This window comes from Ovis aries, chromosome 3 (genome assembly GCF_016772045.2).
Source record: "Ovis aries strain OAR_USU_Benz2616 breed Rambouillet chromosome 3, ARS-UI_Ramb_v3.0, whole genome shotgun sequence".
In the NCBI taxonomy this organism is placed as follows: Eukaryota; Metazoa; Chordata; class Mammalia; order Artiodactyla; family Bovidae; genus Ovis; species Ovis aries.
In genome coordinates this window covers 189976215-189989211 of record NC_056056.1, presented here as the reverse complement: position 1 = coordinate 189989211, position 12997 = coordinate 189976215, and the positions used below count along the sequence as shown (strand labels likewise).

The 12997-nt window shown below is 38.5% G+C and overlaps 1 protein-coding gene across 10 annotated transcripts in view; it reads right to left on the bottom strand.

The window, feature by feature from the left end:
* Positions 1–12997, bottom strand: part of LMNTD1 (lamin tail domain containing 1) — a 507654-nt gene that overhangs the window by 128510 nt on the left and 366147 nt on the right. The window lies entirely within an intron of this gene.

The window sequence follows — 12997 nt, the reverse complement described above, 5'->3', positions numbered from 1 at the left end:
AATTAAAAGACGGTTACTCCTTGGAAGGAAAGTTATGACCAACCTAGACAGCATAGTAAAAAGCAGAGACATTACTTTGCCAACAAAGGTCCATCTAGTCAAGGCTATGGTTTTTCCTGTGGTCATGTATGGATGTGAGAGTTGGACTGTGAAGAAGGCTGAGCACTGAAGAATTGATGCTTTTGAACTGTGGTGTTGGAGAAGACTCTTGAGAGTCCCTTGGACTGCAAGGAGATCCAACCAGTCCATCCTAAAGGAGATCAGTCCTGGGTGTTCATTGGAAGGACTGATGCTAAAGTTGAAACTACCATACTTTGGCCAATGAGAGTTGACTCATTGGAAAAGACCCTGATGCTGGGAGGGATTGGGGGCAGGAGGAGAAGGGGATGACAGAGAATGAGATAGCTGGATGGCACCACCAACTTGATGGACATGAGTTTGGGTAAACTCCGGGAGGTGGTGATGGACAGGGAGGCCTGGCATGCTGTGATTCATGGGGTCGCAAAGAGTCGGACATGACTGAGTGGCTGAACTTAAATGAACTGAACTGAAAAGGTTACTGAAAGCAATCCATGTATGCGTTCTGCCTCGTGACCTCAGTCCTGAAAACTGCGTGCAGCTTTGCTCCTTCCTGTTTTCCAGAAACTGATAAAGAACAGAGGGCCTTTGAGAAACAGAAAACAACATATAAGATTCCTTAAAATTAAATGTTTCTTGAAAGTGCTGGAGAACTTCGAGAGTCCCTTGAATTGCAAGAAGATCAAACTAGTCAATCCTAAAGGAAAACAACCCTTAATGTTCATTGGAAGGACTGATGCTGAAGCTCCAATACTTTGGCCACATGATGCGAAGAGAGAACTCATTAGAAAAGACCCTGACTCTGGGAAAGATTGAAGGCAGAAGGAGAAGGGGATGACAGAGGATGAGATGGTTGGATGGCCTCATGGACTCAATGGACATGAGTTTGAGCAAACTCTGGGAGATGGTGAAGGACAGGGAAGACTGGCGTGCTGCAGTCCATGGGGCTGCAAAGAGTTAGAAATGACTTAGCGACTGAATCACAACATTAAACTCATACACTCTGCCTTAAAAAATTAGGAATCATACAATCCACATAAAAGATTTCTCTGGAAATATTGAATGTACACATTTAGAAGGTTTTGTTTCAGGTATCTGGAAAATCTATCAAAGTGAAATACCTCATTCTCCAATAATACTGGGTTTCTGCTCTGATCCAGTCCTTTGGGCACAAACATGGTGAACAGACACTAAAAACGCACCCCAGACATGCTTTGCTATTTTCAGCAACTGCCTAGACCCTCTCACATCACTTGCCCCTTTTGTCCCATCCAATTCCATTCCAGAGTGCAGCCAGTGTCTGTTCCAAAGCTCTGGCCTGCCTTTTGCTGCCTGCACTCAGAAGTGGACCTGATGACAAAATTTAGCTTCCCTGAATCCAGCCTTTGGAATTTCCTGGGAAATGGCTGCCTGTACACACATCAGGTATCCTTAAGTTCTCACTGGGCCTTTGCACTTGAGAGCCCACTGTAGCTTTAGCCCAAACGTGACCTGTACTTGAATTGGCTCCTCTCAGAGGTCACCATGACTGTTCTTATATTCAACATGAACTGAAAAATACCTTTCACATATAAAAAGGACACAACCAGCACAACATCAATAAGGATGCAATTTGAGTTGTTCCTGAGTCAGTGATTTTTCTTTTTAGAAGTGGGTAACTCATAGAATCATAAATCTTTGTTGTTGTTCAGTCGCTAAGTTGTGTCTGACCCTTTGTGATGTGACCCCATGAACTGCAGCACACCAGGCTTTCTTGTCCTGCACTATCTCCTGGAGTTTCCTCAAACTCATGTCTCAAACTCATAAATCTTAAGGCTTAAATTATCCTTAAAGTTTGCTATCAATCTTAACCTGAATACTGTCTACAAAATTACCAAACTCCGTTTACATGGGATTCCCTGGTTTTCAGAAATTTTCATTCACAAAATAGAAAACAAGGAAGAGGTACTCAGTCCATAGCTGTGACCCAGACCAAAGCTATGGGAAAAAAAAGAGTTAATATAAGGATTAAACCAATGACCTTGGCTTGTTTAAAGTGGAAAAAAAGAGCTATCTAGCCACAGTTAGAGAGTCTGTGAAAAACCCAAACACATCCACTAAGTTTTACAAGTTTTTAATAATGTTAATTTTTTATAAGGTAAAGGAGGATTAAATGACCATTATTTGCGTTATTCAGATGTTCTTTAATTTAAAACTAAATTACATTTAACCACATGACCTGGGTTTCAAAACACATAAAGACCACAAACTCACTTTTATAAAACAAGTTATGTATCTAGCCTTTTGCTGGGAACTCTACTCAATACACTGTAATAGCCTATATAGGAAAATAATCTAAAAAACAAAGTGGATATATGTATATGTATAATGATTCACTTTGCTGTATACCTGACACTGATACAACATTGTAAATCAACTATACTCCAATAAAAATTTTAAATAAAATAAAATTAAAAATTTTTTAAAGAAATAAAACAAGTTATCTATAACCTCTGACTGAAGGCAAATAAAATGGCAAACATCCCAGTATCCACACATTGCCCTTGCAATGAAACTTTTATTCTACTACTAATATTTTCAGGTGCTATGGAAAACCTGAGTTCTGTAGACCAAAAGTAAATATGTAATAGCATTACAATAGCCACAAAAGATCTGAGTGCTGGGTGCATGCAAATACACACACACACACACACACACACACACACACACACACCCCCACCCAGAACAAGAGTGCGAATGGACATATCCCTGCAGCTAAGTTGGTTTCATTTACACTGCTCCTCATTTTTCCCTAGCCAGTTGAGCATAATGTCAGCACGAGGAGCTCTTTGAATAATAACATATCTGATTTTACAGTAACTCTCAACCAATAGCTTTCAAAGCTGCCTGGCTCTAATTTTCAGCTTTCAGGTTCCTGAACCATCACATCTTTGCGGCCCAACTTAGTAATACAAAGTATCAAAATAATGTGACTTGAGTAATAATAAAGAACAAAATGAACATTCTGGTCCAAGCATCACCATTCACGTTCCTACTACTGGGAACCCCACTTAGGTCCTTGCTTCTCTACTGATAGTATTAGGGAAGTCGCTGAACAATTTCTGTAAAATGGACCCCATAGTCTGGTCTGCTGTCTCTGAGGGATTCTAGAGCCTTCTCTGCTTCTTCCAGGTCAGATCTCTTCAGCTCCTGTTATTCTTTTAAACCCACTCTTTCCAGACCTCTATGCTTACTCCTTAACTTCCCATCATCATTTGAGCAGTGAACTTTGTCCAGAAAGACTTTTTTCTGCCTGATGGCTGCCAGAGTGCTGCCTGGTCCTTGGTCTCACCACCAAGACAGGCCCCGGTGATGGCCCAGAGAAACTGAGCCTGGGTAGTGACCCTGTCTCCCTCCAGTGGTGGCCTCCAACAGCTTGAGGTGTGTACAGAACTTGTTTCTAAAGTTAGTCTTAAAGAGTCTGTGGATTTAAAACTAATAATTCAGTCCTCTTCACAAATTGGTTATTCTAAGTGCTGGTTACAGAGGTATGTTAAATTTGTTGAAATGAACAGGCCCGAATACTCGTGATATTTTTTGTACATATGCTCCAACAATTAAAAAAATTTATACAATTTTTAAAGGACTACTTTCCATTTCCAGTCATTTCAAAGTATTGGCTGTATTCCCCATGTTGTACAATACATCCTTGAGTCTATCTTGTACCTAAAGTTTGTACCTCGCTCTCCCTCACCCCTATATTGCCCTCCCCGACTGGTGATCACTAGTCCGTTCTCTATGTCTATGAGCCTGCTTCTTTTCTGTTATATTCATTAGTTTGTTGTATTTTTTATCTTCCATAGATAAATGATGTCATATAGTATTTGTTTTTCTCTGTTTGACTTAATTCACTTGTAAGGCTGTCCAAATCCAACCATTTTGCCCAAATGGCAAAAGTTTGCTCCTTTTTATGGCTGAGTGATCTTCTTATGTGTGTGTGTGCGCGTGCATATGCACGTGTGCACGGACATGCATTTCACATCTTCTTATCCATTCTCTCTGTTGATGGACACTTAGGTTGCTTCCGCATCTTGACCATTGTAAATAATGCTGCTATCAACACTGGGGTGCAGGCAACAAATATTTTTAAGATACGTGAACAGACTATGATTTTTAAAATGCTGTCATGTCAATAATATTTTCCCCTAATGAAAACAAGTAAAAGTCAACTTCCAGAGGAGCAGGAATTGTAACAAGATTCATGTTCTGTGAACGTGTATTAAGTACAATTTGATCAATATAGCTAGTGATTCTCCAGGCTGAACTTCCTAACAGCAGTTACTGGAACCTAAGAGTTCTGTCCTTTCCCACTAAAAGTGAACATCTTGGTTAAAGGATAGAGTACAATAGAGATTAGAAACATTGTTCTATAGTTCCATAGTTTTTACACGTGCATTGCACTGTGTCACTATTTCTCCCTGTTTATTCCCAGGCTAAGAGTTCTATGCAGATGGTAGAACTTTCAACAGAATAATCATAAAAAAATTGCTCCCACCCAACCCAAAACCTCAAAAATATTCTCAATGAGCTTGAACATCCTTTGAGAATACATCAAACAATGGCTTTTCTTGATTAAAGAGATTTGTTGTATGATTCTTTTAAAGAAGTCCTTTAAATTCAGTCATTTGATAAAATGTTTGATGGAGTTTTGCACTCAATTTATAGAACAGCAGTAAATCTGTAAGTTTAGTAAAGAACATTCTACAATTTTTTAAAAAAAGATCTATTCCACAGAACCCAAATCCTGCCCCCAGAAAACATCCTCATGCTATCTTTTTTACTTTTTCTAAACTGATACTACAAAGGGAATTTTACATGCTAACGAGAGGGTCAGATGAAATCTCTTTGGCAGTGGAATCTATCCTTTTCAAGGGCCAGATTCTTTCTCTGTAACTACTGCTTATAACTGACAATAGCTTATTGTTCAACTTCTTGTTGAGTGATGGTGATGTGCCTGAGAAAGGCATTTGTGGAGGGAGGGAGGGAGGGACCCAGGGAAGGAGGTGTGTTCTTTTTTGTTTCTTTCGTTTTTTAAAGTGAAATAGCTTTGAAAAACTCTAAGTGCAGACAGTGTTGTTAAAAGGAGCAGTTCCAACTCTCATGATGACTTTTTCCCTCAAAGAACAGTGTGCAAGCAATCATTAATCAGTGCTTTCCACGGGTCATTCTATGTCACAGAGAAATGTTAGTGCCTTGAACATCCTTCAGGAGCTGGGGAGAAAAACAACCTAGAAAAAAGCAGTGAACAGAATCACACTTTATAAATTTCAATTAGTAAAAATATTTTTTTGGAAAGAGACCCTCTCATATCACACACAGTTCATTCAATTAAGTTTTCCAGATTCTTTCTGAAATCGTGGATAATTTCTCTCATTTGGAATCATGAAATGACAGATGCTTCATAAATTATCTAAATGTGTGTATGTTTATTTCACAGTGCATATGGTAATAACTATGTTTTGTTGCATATATTCATGAACATGAATTAAATTAACTTGGGAAAAACATCTTGCTTGCAGCCAATTCTTGCCTTTAAAAGGTAAGGGATGTTATAAAAGGTAAAATTCAAATGTAACGATTGAATTGCTTATATTATTTTTGTTTTAGACAGCCAGTTTTGATAAAACTTGGACTGCAAGGAGATCAAACCAGTTAATCCTAAAGGAAATCAATCCTGAATATTCATTGGAAGGACTGATGTTGAAGCTGAAGCTTCAGTCCTTTGGCCACCTGGTGGGAAGAGCCGACTCAGTGGAAAAGACCCTGATGCCAGGAAAGATTGAAGGCAGGAGGAGAAGGGGACAACAGAGGATGAGACAGTTGGATGCCATCACTGACTCAAGGGACATGAGTTTGAGCAAGCTCCGGGAGATGGTGGAGGACAGGGAAACCTGGTTTGCTGCAGTCCAGGGGGTCACAAAAGAGTTGGACATGACTGAGCAACTGAACAACAACAAGCCAGTTTTGATAAAAACTAATTTTAAGTTTTTTTAATCCCCCAATTTAAAATTTTTATCTATGGCTTAGAATCCACAAATAATATTTTTTATTTTTGTTTAGTCATTAAAATCTAATGTTCTAAAACAGGCGTCTGGAGACCTGTTTCTAGCTCTGTCACACCATAGTCATAAGACCTTCATTATGATTTTAGCAATCCAAGGTATCGGTTCTTCACGCACAAAGACTAAAGCTTCTTCCAAACACTAAAATTGCACAATTCTGAAAAACTGCTCCTTTCCCCACATCCCCCTGCACCAAGATGTTTAAGCACAAATTGCCGTAACTTGGCTGAGAAGGTGATGGCACCCCACTCCAGTACTCTTGCCTGGAGAATCCCATGGACAGAGGAGCCTGGTAGGCTGCAGTCCATGGGGTCACTAAGAGTCGGACATGACGGAACGACTTCACTTTCACTTTTCACTTTCATACATTGGAGAAGGAAATGGCAACCCACTCCAGTGTTCTTGCCTGGAGAATCCCAGGGACAGAGGAGCCTGTTGGGCTGTGCCGTCTCTGGGGTCGCACAGAGTCGGACACGACTGAAGCGACTTAGCACCAGCAGCAGCAGCAGCCGTAACCTGAGCAATGTTACATTACCTGTCAAGAGGAAAATTGCAGATGTGATCAAAGTTAAAAATCTTGAAATGAGATTATCCTAGGTTATCCAGGTGGGCCTAACATAATCACAAAGTTCCTTTAAAAAGGGATACAGGAGGAGTCAGAGTCAAAGAGTAGGCTTTGTGATGATGAAGGCAAAGATCTGATTTTGCAGCCCCAAGCTAAGGAATGCCAGCCCCTTCCAGAACCTAGAAGAGGCAAGGAATGGATATTTCCCTTGAGCCTCAAGAAGGAACCAGTCCTGCCAACACCTTGGCTTAGCTCAGTGAGACTGATTTCAGACATCTGGCCTCCAGAACTGTAGGAGACTACATTTGCATTGTTTTAAGCTGCTAAGTTAGTGGTAATTTGTCACAGCAGCTGTAGGAAATGAATGCTCAATATTAGGAAGAAGGACTTCTCATTGGTGATGTGAGGAACTCTGTAGACCCTCTCCTCAGTGAAAAAAATCATACCTAATGAAAATTATACAAACAACAATCATCTAAAGCCTCTGAAAACTGTCCTAAGGATATATAGAAAATGGAGAAGCAGTTATTTAAGAAAATCTACTAAATCTCATGAAGAATATCAGGCCTTCGGTGTTCAAGTTACAACTTCCTACCTTTCCCCCAGTTCAGTGCAATGGAGGATCTATTCTGGGTGGGTGTGGCTGAGAAGCATGTTGTTTTTCTTTCTTCAGCCTGGTCTAATCAGGGAAAATCAGGCAAGAGTATTTTAAAAAGGCATTCCAATTGGAAAGAAAGAAGTAAAACTATCTCTATTTGCAAATAACATGATCCTGTATACAGAAAATACTACGGAATCTACTAAAGACCTGTTAGAACTACTAAATGAGTTCAGTGAAGTGGCAGGGTACATGGCCAATATATGTAAATCAATTGTATTTCTATCCAATAGTACTTAACAGTTGTAATTCTATCCATCAGCAATATATAATCCAAAATCAAAATTAAGAAAACAGTTCTATTTACAGTGGTATCAAAAAGAATAAAATACTTATGAATAAATTTAGCAAAAGAAATGCAAAATGTGTACTCAGAAAACTAAAAAAAAGAAAGAAAACTAAACATTGCTGAAAGAAAGATCTAAATAAATGAAAGAGGAAGACATTTTATGCTCATGGGTTGAAAGATTCAATATTGTTAAGATGACAGTACTCCCCAAATTCATCTACAGATTCAATGCAATCTTATGAAAATCCCATCTACCTTTCTTTTTTTTTTTTTTGCAGAGATTGGGAAGTTGATCTTAAAATTTACATTAAATACAGCGTGTATTCATACAAAGAATATATAAAGAACTCTCGCAACTCAACAATGAAAAGACAAGTAATCCAGTTTTACAATGGGCAAAGTATTTGAACAGACATTTCTCTTTTAAACCTCTTTTTTGTTGGTTTTTGGTTGTGCTGTGTGTCATGAGGAATCTTAGTTCCCTGACCAGTGATCAATTCCATGCTCTCTGCACTGGATGTGCAGAGCGTTAATCACTGGACCATCAGGGAAATCCCTGAACAGACATTTATCCAAAGACAATTTACAAATAGCCATTGAGCGTATGAAAAGATGCTCAACATCATTAGTCATCAGAGAAAGAAAAATCAAATCCATGATGAGATACCATTTCACACACTAGGATGGCTTTAATAAAAAGAGACAACAATAAGTGTTGGAAAGTATGTGGACAAATTGTAAGCCACATGCATTTTTTGCAAGAATGTAAAATGGTGCTCCTACTTTGGAAAAAGGCAGTTTCTGAAAGTGTTAAATATAGAGTTACCTTATGACTCATCAATGCCATTCCTAGATATATACCCAAGAGATATAAAAACATATATCCACATGAAACTTGTACATATATATCTATAGAAACGTTGTTCATACTAACCAAAACATGGAAACAATCCAAACGTCCATCAACTGATGAATGAATCAACAAAATGTAGTACATCCGTTCAATGGAATATTATTGAGCAATACAAAGAAATTAAGGACTGATACATGCTATGATATAGATGAACCTTGAAAACATTATGCTTAGTGGAACAAGCCAGCCACAAAGACCACAGATTATAAGCTTCCTTTATATGAAATAACCAGGATATGACTATCTATAGGAATAGAAGATAGGTTAGTGGTTGATCCAAGCTGGGGGACAAGGGAAGGGAATGAGAAGTAACCTCTGATGGGTATAGGGCTTCTTTTGGGGGTGACTGAATGTTTTCTTAATTTGAAGTGTATTTTAGTTTTCTGTTCATTTACTCATACTGCAAACATTTATGGGATACCAGGAAGTGCTCAGTACTGAAAAGTTAAACAAAAAATACTTTCTGTACCGACTACTAAGCCTGACATATGCTATGTGCTCAAAAATAAGTTTTGAATGGATTAATAGATGCATAGAATAGGTCTGGTAAGTAGAAGTGTTCTGTTTGTATTTATTTTTATAAAACTCTATTAAAGTATCAGAAATGGAATTTTACCAAGAATAGGTAACATTTATATCCTAATTTCCTTTCTTTTACAAGTTAGGTATTATAAACTAGTAGGCTGACTGCAAAAACATATAGCAATAACAAAATTATTGGCCTATGTTGTAAGCTAGGTACAACGAAAATGTTCTGGGGCTTATTGTCAGGAAAAAATGGGTTCAAATAATTGCCTCTGGCACTTACTACCAATGTGACCTAACACAAATTATTTAACTCTTAGTTATCTCATCAATTAAAGGGGAATAATAATAATAATATAGACCCTACCTGGTAAGGTTATTATTATAGGCATATTTCAGAGATACTGTGCATTTGGTTCCAGACCACCACAATAAAGGGAATATCACAATAGAGTGACTCATAAGATGTTTGGTTTCCTAGTGCATATAAAAGTTCCATTTACCCTGAACTGTAACCTAGTAAGTGTTCAATAAGCTTGAAAAAAGTATACACACCTTAACTTTAAAAATATTTTACTGTTAAAAAAAATGCTAACTATCATCTGAGCCTTCAGCAAATTATAATCTTTTCAATGGTGGAGGATCTTGCCAGGATTTTAATGGCTGCTGACTTATCAGAATGGTGGTTACAGAAGGCTGCTGTGATTGGTAATTTCCTCATGTAAGACAACAGTGAAGTTTGCTGCAGCAATTGATTCTTCATTCCCAGAACCATTTCTCTGCACTAGGCAATGATGTTTGATAGCATTTTGTTCACAGTAAGGCTTCTTTCAAAACTAAAATCAATCCTGTCAAGCAGCCTTAGCAACTAGGTTTACTTAATATTCTAAATCCTTTGTTGCCATTTCAACAATCTTCACACCATCTTCACCAGGAATAGATTCTATGGCAAAAAATACTTTCTTTGCTCATCAATTAAGAAGCAACTCCTCATTTGCTCAAGTTTTATCATAAAATTGCAGTAATTCAGTCACATCTTCAGGCTCTGCTTCTAATTCTAGTTATCTTGCTGTTTCTATCACACTTGTAGTTACTTCCTCTACTGAAATCTTGAAACCAGCAGTCATTCATGAAGTTTAGAAACAACTTCTTTGAAACTCCTACTAATATTGGCATTTTTACTTCTTTCCATGAATCACAAATGTTCTTAATGGCATCTAGAATCTTGAATGCTTTATAGAAGGTTTTCAATTTACTTTGTCCAGATCCATCAGAGGACTCACTATCTATGGCAGCTATAGATTTATGAAATGCATTTTGTAAATCATAAGACTTGAAAGTAAAAACTACTCCTTAATCCATGGGCAGCAAAATGGGTATTATGTTAGCAGGCAGGAAAATGACATGAATGACATCACACATCACACATCTTTGTCAGATCTCCTGGGTGATCACATGTGCTGTCATTTGAGTGGTGATATTTTGAAAGGAATCTTTTTCTCCAGGTGGTAGGTCTCAACAGTGAGCTTAAAATATTCAGTATGTTGTGAACAGATGTGCCATAATCCAAGCTTTGTTGTTCCACTGATAGAGCACTGGAAAAGTAGAGGTCTCATAATTCTGAAGGGCCTTCAGATTTTCAAAAGAGTGAACATTACTGAAGTTCAATCCCTGGGTCAGGAAGATTCCCTGGAGAAGGGAATGGCTACCCACTCCAGTATTCTTGCCTGGAGAATTCAATGGACAGGGGAGGCTGGTGGGCTATAATCCATAGCATCACACAGAGTCTGCAAAGAATATAATCATCTGATTTTGGTATTGACCATCTGGTGACGTCCATGTGTAGAGTCTTCTCTTGTGTTGCTGGAAGAGGGTGTTTGCTATGACCAGTGGGTGCCCTTGGCAAAACTCTGTTAGCCTTTGCCTTGCTTCATTTTGTTACTCCAGGTTCTTCTTTACTTCCTACTTTTGCATTCCAGTCCCCTATGATGAAAAGGACATCGTTTTTGGGTGTTAGTTCTAGAAGGTCTTAGGTTTTCATAGAACCATTCAACTTTAGCTTCTTCAGCATTACTGGTCGAGGCATAGACTTGGATTACTGTGTTATTGAATGGCTTGCCTTGGAAATGAACAGAGATCATTCTGTCCTTTTTGAGATTGCACCCAAATACTGCATTTCAGACTCTTTTGTTGACTATGAGGGCTACTCCATTTCTTCTAAGGGATTCTTGCCCACAGTAGTAGATATAATGGTCATCTGAATTAAATTTGCCCATTTTAGTTCATTGACTCCTAAAATGTCAGCGTTCACTCTTGCCACCTCCTGTTTGACCACTTCCAATTTACCTTGATGCATGGACCTAATGTTCCAGGTTCCTATGCAATATTGTTCTTTAGAGCACTGGACTTTACTTCCATCACCAGTCACATCCACAACTGGGCATTGTTTTTGCTTTGGCTCCGCCTCTTCATTCTTTCTGGAGTTATTTCTCCACTCTTCTCCAGTAGCATATTGGGCACCTACCGACCTGGGGAGTTCAACTATTTAGTGTCACTACTATTCATAATACCTCCTTGTTACAGGCTGAAAATCTGTGTCCTCCTCAAATCCTTACATTGAAGCCCTCATCCCCACCATGATGGTGTTGAAGGTGGTGCCTTTGAGAGGTAATTAGGGTTAGATCAGGTCTTGGAGCCCCCATCATGGAATTAGTGTACCCGGAAGGGGATAAGGAGACCAAGGGTCTCTTACTCCACCATGTGAGGTAACAGGGAGAACACAGTTTTCTTTAATCAGGAGCAGGGCCCTAACCAACAGCCGATCATGCTGGCACCCTGATCCTGGACTTGCAAGCCTCCAGAACAGTAAGAAAATGTTTTGTTGTTTCAGCCACCCAAGCCATAACATTCTGTTATCACAGTCTAAATGGACTAAGACAACTCATCTCTCTTTGGCTATCTCTGCTGACAGGTGCCAGGGAATTCATATTGGCTCTTTTTTCCAAATATAACTTTTTTCTTTCAAAAATACGTAAACAACAAACCTATCTTTTGATCTCCTTTCCTCTCCTCACTTTGGAAAAGAAAAGCATTGAGAAACTGTCTCTCAGGAATTTCTATTTTGAGACAGAGCTCCCCTAGCTGGTGTTAATGGATTAATTTCATTCTGGTGCCTTATCTGGATTAATTTCAATCTGAGCTCAATTACAGTCAGTTACAATATACTGCCTGCAAATCAACCTCTCTGGATTTTATTTTCAAGTATACTATTTGGTCCTGTCGTGTTTATCACATATTTTCAATATTGGAGGCCAGTAGACATTCAGTGATTCAGCAAATATGCCAAGCACTTTTTAAGGGACTGGAAATATCACACAAAATGAGAGCCTTGAAGAATATTCTCTCAAGAATAAGTTTCTCAAGGATCTCATATTCTAAGATAAGTGGAAAGGACAGAAAATAAACAAGAATATAGACATATAAAAATAGCAGTTTTAGATTGTGATAAGAGTTAAACAGTAAATGAGTCACAGTGAAACAAGCAAAGGAAGAGTTTTTAAAGCAGATGACATAAGCAAGACATACAAAGAACTGGAGGAACCAGGCAGGGCCAAGACTCTGAAAGCTTGGTGTGCTGGAAAAATAGGAGCATGATAAATAAGCAAAGGAAAGAATGGCATGAAATGAAAAACATAAGCAAAGGCCTGATTGTAGAGGGCCTTATAGAACATGGGCTAAACAGGGAAGAGATAGGACCTGATTTACATATTTATTTATTTAATACCTAGGAAAATGTTTCTGAAGCCTCTGTAGCAACTTTCCTTTCAATCCATTGGCCAGAATTATATCACATGCACTTTTTGAAGTT